The sequence below is a fragment of the Triturus cristatus genome, chromosome 4_1 (genome assembly GCF_964204655.1).
Source record: "Triturus cristatus chromosome 4_1, aTriCri1.1, whole genome shotgun sequence".
Classification (NCBI taxonomy): Eukaryota; Metazoa; Chordata; class Amphibia; order Caudata; family Salamandridae; genus Triturus; species Triturus cristatus.
Window position 1 is genome coordinate 908688764 of NC_140585.1, and position 9716 is coordinate 908698479.

Genomic DNA, 9716 nt, shown 5'->3' on the forward strand with positions numbered 1-9716 from the left:
GTGTAGTCTGGGGTTCCTAGGACTGGGGCCGAGCAGAGGGCATCTCGTAATTCTTTGAAGGAGGATTGGCATTCGGGTGTCCAGGGGAGGGGGAAGGGGACATCTTTAGCCAACAGGGAAAGCAGAGGTTTTACAATAAGACTGAAGTTTGGCAACCACTGTCGACAAAAGGAGGTGAGGCCTACTAGAGACCGCACTTGCTTCTGAGTTTTGGGAACAGGGGTTTCTAGGATGGTCTGAATTCGGTCAGGGGTAAGTTTCCTCCCATCCTTGGATAGGAGGTGGCCTAGGTATGTCACTTGGGGTTGGCAGAACTGTAACTTCTTCCTGGAGACCTTGTGACCGTTCTCCGCGAGGAAGTGGAGGAGGTGAAGGGTGGCCGTGACAGCAAGTGGGGTGGTGTCGGCCGCCAAAAGAATGTCGTCGACGTACTGTATTAACACCACTCCATCGGGTAATTGGACTGTATCTAGTTGTCTCTTGAGGGCTTGGCTATAAATGCTGGGACTCTCAGTGTAGCCTTGGGGTGCCCTACAGAATCTGTACGACTGGGCTTTCAAAGTGAAGCCGAACAGGTAGCGGCTGTCTGGGTGGATGGGGATGGAGAAGAATGCGTTCTTGAGATCAATAACAGTAAAGGTGGTGGCAGTGGACGGAATTAGGGTGAGGATGGTGGTGATGTCTGAGACCACGGGGTACTGAGGTATGACTACTTTGTTAACTTCTCGTAAGTCAACAATGAAGCGGTATGCTTTCTCATCTCCCTCGCCTTGCTTCTTTACAATGGGTAGGATAGGGCTGTTGCAAACATTACTGACTACTTCTTCTACTACTCCTGCATTGACTAGGGACTGGATGATTTCCACCAATGCCTTCTCACCTTCGGGCGATATTCGATACTGTGGAAGCTTTGGTAGCACTGCGTCCGGTCGGACGGTTATGTGTGCTGGGTCGATCACCATGCGCCCTACATCCGAGTCGGTTTTAGCCCATAGATGTGAGGGTAACGTGTCGAGTAGGGACAGGTTATAGAGAGCATACGTCGTGTGTGACAAGGTCTGAACAGATCTGGGTTATCGTGCAGTATGACTCGAACTCCGTCTGGGGAACATCTGATGGTAGCTCGGAAATGTTTTAGCAAATCGAGTCCCATAATAGCATCGGGGGTGTTGGAGGAGAGCAGAAAGGTCGTGTCAGTGGCGTTATCTTCTAAGTCAAAGGAGATTGGTGCTGATAAGGGGTTAGTGGAGGGCGTTCCATCGAAGCCTATTGAGGTTACGTGTGAGCCAGACAAGGGTGCCCTAGGAATCAGTCGTTTAGATAACGCACTACGTGTCGCCCCAGTATCTACCAGGAATGGATATTTTGTGCCCAAGACCTTAGCAGTGACGTAAGGACCTTGCTGGTCAACACGGAGTTCGACTGGATCCCTCCCTTGCCTTTCAAGTATTGCCCGGCGGTAATCGCCTCTTATACCATTCGATGCTAAACCAATAAAGAGGCAGGCGCCGGAGACTGGAAGGCAGGAAACAAAGTTATATTCCGTCGGAGTGGAACACATCAGATCAGACAGCGAGGTATCGTCACGAGGTGCTCTAACTGCATCTCTGAGGCCTGGCCTCTTATACACAGGTTTATGACTTTATTGCAGGTTTATCATACATGGCACATTTTTGAGATCGCTTTGATACATGAAAGAACATCCTCAGAATCCCCACTTCAAGCTCGTTCCCACACATATCTACAGTGGAAGTCCCCACCCCACCCACAGTAGGAGATGGCTATCACACAGCTGGACATTCCGCCAATTCCCGGGGGTGTGTGCGACCGGTCGGGTCTCAGGGGGTGGGGGGCCTTGATCTACTGTAATCCCTTTGATGTGGGGTGTTTCCCTTACAGTAGGGGCAATAAACTGCATCCGCAGGGCTAGGTGATGGCCTGGGATCGGTTCGGACAATGGGGCGCAGAGGAAGGGGGTTATCAAAGAGATACATGACCATGTATGGGATGTCGGTCAGGCGTGGGATGTGGTTCCATGGCAGGGTCACGCAGAAGGAGAGGGTTTATGGCCCGTGTATGAGAGAGCGGGGGTGGCCGGTGCGCGGGGGAATGCTTGCAGCGCCAGGGGGACGCGCTGGCGATCGGCAATGAGCAGGGAGAGACCAGGGTGCCTAAAATGGCTGCCGTGCGCTTTCCTGTGTGTCGCGCTGGGGAGAGACAAGATGGCGCAGATAATGTTCAGTTCGCAAGCTAAATTTCCACAATGTTAGCCTATGGAAAGGGCAGGCCTCATGGTAGTGACAACACACGTAGGTATTCCTTATTACCTGGGCACATGCGCGCTATTGCGCTCACTGACCTGGGATGGCAGGTAGGACAGATAGTTCCCAGCACCAGTGGTGCAAGTGCACCCGCCTGAGTCTGCACAAGACTAGACATGGATTTAACTAATACGTTTCTCTGTGAGCACGCACAAGCCTACATTGGCAAGCAGCGCATGCAGTCATGGGCACCATAGGTGTAGGAGCGCGCTTACAATGGCCTATATTGGCAAGCTGCTCATCAGTTCACTCACGATAGATGCCAGTGCGCACCCACCAGTCTGCAATGACAGATTGGCTCAGGTTTCGGAACATTGAATCAGCGCCACTTCCCAACACAGATAGGAAGGCGAGCGCAATTTGGCACCTTATTTACAGTGTGAAAGTGCCCAGAGTCCCGAGCCTTATAAAAGAATCAGCAAAATCCAGGTGGAAAAAGAAAATAAAGTTCAGGGAAATGCTACGTGACAAGTATCAGGTCCAACAGAGATCAATTACCCAAACACAAAGTGTAGGTCCTTTAAGAAACACAGATTTTTTAAGGGCAGACTAGTTGGGGCGGCATGCCACTTGAGAGTGTGGATGTCTTTAATTATCTGGGTGTCACTTTGTCTTCACCCCTTTCATGGAATCCTCATGTGGACCTAATTTCTCTGTGCTGGAAATGGCCCTTGCTGAGTTACCCCAAACTTTTTGCCTCCTTCCTCCTTTGTTTTTTAGTTTGTTTTTGTTGGCTTCTGGACTCTGGCACTTTTTCCCTGCTGACTAGTGCTAAAGTGCATGTGCTATGTGTCTATGTGTCTAAGATTTAATGACATTTGATTACTCCATGATTGGCATATTAGATTTACTAATATGTCCCTAGTACAGTGCACTGTGTGTGTCCCCATGGGTAGAGTGAAGGGTATTTAAAAGGTATGATATGCACTTTTCAGTTTTACATGTCCTGGTAGTGAAAGACTTCAAATTAGTTTTTCACTACAGGAAGGCCTATCTCTCCCATAGGTTAGCATTGGAGGTGCCTTGTAACATCTTACAAGTGTATCTTCCAATTTGGATCAGTTAGAAAATTGGAGTTTGGTATCTCTGGACTCACAATTTAAAAACACATCTTCTAGTGAAGTTGGATTTTAAATTGCTGGTCTGAAAATGCCACTTTTAGAAAGTTAGCATTTTCTTACTTAACCATTCTGTGCCTCTGCCTGTCGCTAGAATACATGGCTGGGTTGGATGACAGTTGGGCTTTGTTAATTCACTCTTAATAGTCCCACACAAAGGGAGCTAAGATGTGCCCCACATTTCCTGATGGCCCATCACCAGGTTGATGAGCCTTCCTGAGCTAGAGTGGTGGGAGGAGCTGAAACTTGCACAAGAAGAGGGCTCTACCTGTCCTCACACAAAGAGCTGCATACCCCACTGTAGTGTGTTTGGAGCCAGGGCCAGGAAAGGCAGGGTCTTGTGCACTACAAAGACCTTTCTTCGAAGTCTCCGCACTTTTAAGGCCAAAATGAGTACAAGTATTGGGTTGCGTACACCATATACTCAGAATGTTTCTGGACTGAGGACATTCTGCCAGGAAGAAGAGTTGTTTGCTTCCAGGAGGGACTGCCACTTAGCTGCTTGCTTTGCTATGTTGGCCTGCTGATTCTTGCCTGGGAGTGAGAGGACTGGACTTTACTCTGCATGCTGCTTTCTAAGGTTCTCCAAGGGATTGGTTGAGCTTGCCTCCTGTTGCTGAAGTCTCAAGGATATCAAAGACTTCACCTGAATCTTGCTACCAACACCTGGGCTTCTCTGCTCTGAGTCCTGCCCTGCCAAGTGGTGCCAAATCCAGTCCTGGGCCCTTGGAGGTGAATTTGGTGCTGCTACCAAGAAATGGACACATTGATTCAAAAGCATCAGTTTGGAACCAGCACACCTCTGGGAACTCGATGGATCGCCGCTGCTTGCACCGGAGCTGTGGTCCCCACTCGCCGAGTGTGTGACACATCTACCACAATTTACAAAGCTGCACTGACTTTGCCGCAGCACCTCCGAAAAAACGCCTTGACCATCGCTTCACTGAAGTCTGTGATGCACCACTCCGGCACAGCCTCAGCTTTGCTTTTGACTGACGCATCGCATTCAGCTCAGTGGTACGACTTGGATGCCATAGAACCGAAGCATTGCGCTGTTGACATCGATGCATTATCGATGACGCATCTCCTTCAGGAACCGAGGCCATTCACCCACAACCGATGCATCACCTCATCTGCGCAATGCATCGTACCTGGGAGTTAAAGCTTCACCAACCTTGCACCGCCATCACCTGCATCTGCGATGCCTCACCTCCTCTGTGCCACGCATTGTTCTCGATTTCCAAAGCATACAAGGTATTATAAAGGGGTCTGTGTGACTTCCAGGTGTGTAACAAAAAGCACGTAAACACCAGAGCTCCAGGAGGCCCCCTCTGGCACTGGAAGGTCCCTGGCCTGAGAGCTCAGGACTGGGTCCAGAGCGTGGGGGCCCAATGCATGTACTTTGCAGTGGGGACCCCTCAAGTTTTGTTACACAACTGGTGACTCTTGTATCTGACCCGCGCTCCATCACGGTTGGACGGAACTTTTTGATTTGTCCCGGTCAAGTCCGACCAGATAGCCCCAGTTGGAGCTATTGTCTTCTCAGCACTGCATTGTGATTTAACCTTTAACCTTTAAAAATGTATATCTTGACTTGTGTGTGTTTGGATTTCTGTCATTTTGGTCTTTGTTTACTCAGATAAATATTGCCAATTTTCCTAAACTGTTGTGGAGTACTTTTGTGGTGTTCTCAATGTATTTCTCTGTGTGTGTGTGAACACATACTTTACACATTGCCTCTTTAGTTTAACCTGAATGCTCTGTGCCAAGCTAGAAGAGGGTGAGCACAGGTAAATATTTAGTGTGTACTACACTTACCCTAGAGTGTGGGTCCCTACTTGGACATGGTGCATAATTCTGCCAGCTAGAAACCCTGGGAGATACGTACAAGGAAATGGCGGAGCGCGCCGTTAGCTTCCTTGGCTTAACCCCGTGCTTCGCCACTTCTGAAATGTAAGGTTGCACCATATTTACAAGAATATGGTGCAGCCTTGTGTTTCCCCCTGCGATGGCACTAAGTTTAGCAACTTAGCGCCAATGCAGGCACCCTTGCACCATAGTGCAAGAGTGTCTGCGTGCAGTGGAGGATTGTTTATGTGTAGGAAGGTGTCCCTTCCTGCAAATAAACAATCCTAAAATGCCATTCTGTCACTTTCATGTGTGCTGTTTCATGCAGCACACATGAAAGTGACAAAATGGCATTTGTTTTAAAGGTTTGTTTATGTACAGGATTTACCTGGTCTTAATTTTGGCGCTGCCTCCTATGTATGCCACCCTTGTACATAGGGGACAGCATCAAAATGTGTCTGAGTTGCGGTGGAACGCCCACTGAAACACCCACTACCCACCTCTTTCACGCTATGCATAGCATGAAAGGGGGCCTTATGTACAAGGCAGCGTTAAGCCACGTTAAGTGGCTTAACGCTGCCTTGTACATAAGGCACAGCCCCTTTCGCCACCACAACGTTAGTAAAAGTGACGTTGTGGTGGCGATATGGGCTGGTACATATGCCCTACCATTTCTAATACTCTCAAACACGGGCAGATCACTAGTGTCATAGTGAAAGAACACAGTAGCTCTTTTTGTAAACACATTTCTTCAGTTGTATAGATCTATGATGCTAAAGCAGTGGGTTCAGTGCTATATGGCACCAAATTGTGAGGTTTTTCCAAAATACCTTCCTTAACAAGATCTGAGAATAGGTTTCTGAGAGGTTTAGCTCGTTTTCCACCTAGCACCACACTGAAACCTTTAATGCTTAACATGTGTAGGAAAACATTGTCAGATAAATGTAGACTCCACCCATTGCTATTTTGGAGAAGGTTATGGTTCCAAACAGAATTAGTTCAGTACGCCATGGCCCTAAAGGATGTGATGGAAGCTGATAGGTTTATTGAAATTGTCTCAGGCAAATTTCAAAAGCTACTAACAGCCCAGGTCCGAGAATGCTTTGGGAAAATCCATCTTCCAAACCCTTTCCAACAGTCGAGTCGCTGAAAAAATATAATTGGTCGTGGGTCACACAAAGCAAGGCTGGACTGGCTGTTACCTCCTCATTGACAGGGAGCTTCTTAAATTTCAAGATTAGCAGCTTTCTGGAACCATACTGGAATTTTATTACTGTTCCACTGGACAGGAAACTTTACTTGCAATTCAGGGTTAAGTTATCAGAGACAGTGGTCCCTTTCAGAAATGAATAGGAAAGTGTAGCCACAAAGCTGAAATCAGGATTGGGTGTAGATGTGTTCAATGCAAAAATTATTACAAATGTATTAACAAGGAAAACAACACAATTGATACAGAAAACATGAAGTGAGCTGAATGTGACGGGGGTAATTGGAAATCAGCATATTTCCTAACCTCAGGCATGAAATAAAGAGTGACTTAGTGGTAAGAATAAACAATCAATTAGTCACAATAACAAGGACATCTTATGCTCCGCATAGATTAATAATACATATAGGACTCAAGATGTGGGTGTCGATGACGTTTTTATCCCCAACAAATGTTATGGGATCATCATCAGGACTGAACGATCAAGAGATGCCTGAGAAGTTGCGGTGAATAGTAAGAGTGGCTACTGAGAAGGAAGTCCAAGTGCAGAGGGGGAAGGAGATTATGCCGGGATCGCAGTGAAGCAAGAGTGGTCACGGACCAACATGCACCGACCCGTCCAAGATAGCTCTTGCGGCTGTGGCTGGGGTGCAGGAAAGCCGGAGAGTTCCGGCGGAAGAGCACGGTCAAGGAACCACGGGACCCGCAGTGGAACCGGAGCAATATGGTGGATTGGCTGCTGAATTAACAACCTCACATGAATTAACGGAGGTACGGATGGGGCACATCAGAGTGGTTGCGGTGGCTGTTTCCCCGGAGTGCGGACTTCTCGATCCCTTCGCCCCTGACCCCTGTGCCCTGAGAGCACGTTGAAGACCCCCGCCACTTCCATTCCTGATACTTCCCGGTTGTATCCGGGAGAATATTGCGCATTGCCGCAGGCACTACGACCATTCTGATGTTGCCCCATCCGTACCTCCGTTAATTCATGTGAGGTTGTTAATCCACCATATTTACTTCGGTTCCACTGCGCATCCCGTGGTTCCGTGACCGTGCTCTTCCGCCGGAACTTGTTGATACCCTTATGATGGGTATTTATTGGGTAAGACAATTACCTTATCATTTTTGTCATATCTCAGAATGAAGCCCAAAATGTGAATCGGTATTTACCACACCAGTTACTGCATGATTTGCATTTAACTCTTAGCACTTTATCCTGATAGGCTTTATCTGAGGAAATCTGTCAGGAGAAGATTACAGGGTGTGGAAATTGATGGACTACTCAGAATTCCGGTCCAGGCTCAAACATCTATTTTGATAACACCTTCGAAATGAGGTGTAAATAAAGTCTGTATGTTTATACGAGGCAGGTACTGTCAGAAGAGATTTGCCTAGCACTGTTTTGCCATTGTTATGACCTCGCAGAGATGTAGCTTTCAAGAAGGTTTTGTTACATTGTAGTTGTATTTATACAGAGCTTCATACTTCTAATAACAAGGTACCAAAGTGCATTTTTGGAGAGGTGGCATGCTCCTCCGTGGACTGTCATAGTTGGAACATAGTGTTTACTGCACAGTCTCTATAAGTAGTTTTTTAATGTCATGTGACAGAAACAGAATTATGCTCTCAATAAGTTTTGTTGGTGTGACTGTGTGTGAATTTTGAGAGAAAATGAGTGAGATATAGGTTGCTTTAGCATTTATTTCTAATTGAGGGACAGAAGTGCATGAGTGTAGTCTAGCCTATGTCTGAAGTGTTTTGTTGTGTGTATATGGCTGATAAACAAGCATGTAGCCGTGGTTACTCATGGGTTTATGAGAGAATTATGAGGATAAACATGCATGCACACGCCAATACCACCCATCTATGAAGTGGTCTACGAATATGCAGTTCAAACCACATAGAAAATGGGGCTAAGAAAGTGCACAGAGATGGAGGGAGCTACCTATGGGAGCAGAAAACTCTTCAAGTTTGACAAGAGTCTAGAGAGTGCACCCAATCAACCCCAAAACATCCCCTCTCGAAGCAAAAGTCATGTAAATACTTTGCTTAAGGCACCAATTACATTGGATCAGGAAAGCAGACAGGCGTTGAAGGGCTAAGGCATTAATTAGAATCATTGCTAAAAACTGATAACAGAATATATAATTGTTTTGTTCTGTTTAAATAGTTCCTGATGTAATAGATGTTTTCAAAGCATTACAAAAAAACAACAGTTCTGCCATATCAGTGCTGCAGGCCTCTCAAAAGTGAGGAAAATGCTATAAAAATGGTAAAACTGTATTTTTTTGCTACTTCTCTCTATTACACTCTGAAGTAATCTTGCATTTTCTGTTAATTGTTGAAGTTCAAGTGTGGTAAAGTACCATTTTCTGTCTCTTGTTGAAGGTCAAGTGTGATGAAGTACCCCTGCTGTGTATTGTAGATGTGTAGGATGTGATAGCAGGATCTTTCATCCTAGTTGATCTTTTCTGAGGCATCTTCAGAAGCCCACCATATCCCCATTTACAAGTTGCACAGGCCTGGCGTGGTACAAACTGTGCACCAGTAATTACCAGTACCATGCACCTGCATTTCTCCCCACCCCTTGTCTGAGGTGTGGGCAGGGTTTATGGAAAGGGTCTGTGTTAAAAGGCAAGACTTTACCTGGTGGGTTTTCTGGCTGGTAAAATCTGGATCATTGTTCTCGTGCCCAATACATACAGGTGCAGGAACACTGGACCTCTTATAACTGTGCACAATGCAATTTAATTCCACACTCGAATTCCACACCACATAATTCCCTCTTGGGCCCATTTATTTTATGGGAACCTTTCAAGTGGGCTGTTTTGGCAAGAGAATGTGACAACATGAGGCAGAAAAAGAAATGAAAAAACGAAAAAAAGCCTGCTCTACATGTAAATGGCTTTTTGATGGCCTTAGTGGTTAAAATAGGTGGGATAATTAGGAACAATGTTTCCAATCTTTTTTTATTCTACTAATTGCTAACGATGCTTGCTTTATGTTGTTGAATATATAAAATGTATTGACAGAAATATTTTTAATTAAGTGCTCCGAAATGAAATCTATAGGTACGTGGTAGTGATGTGTATAATTTCACATAGAGTTTTTAAATAAATACTTCTTTAGATTTTAGATTTTTGCGAATGAGTGGAGAGTTAAATATGATTGTTTTAGTATTTTGCAAGTAGTATTATTTTCCTTTGTGAATGAAAAATTGCT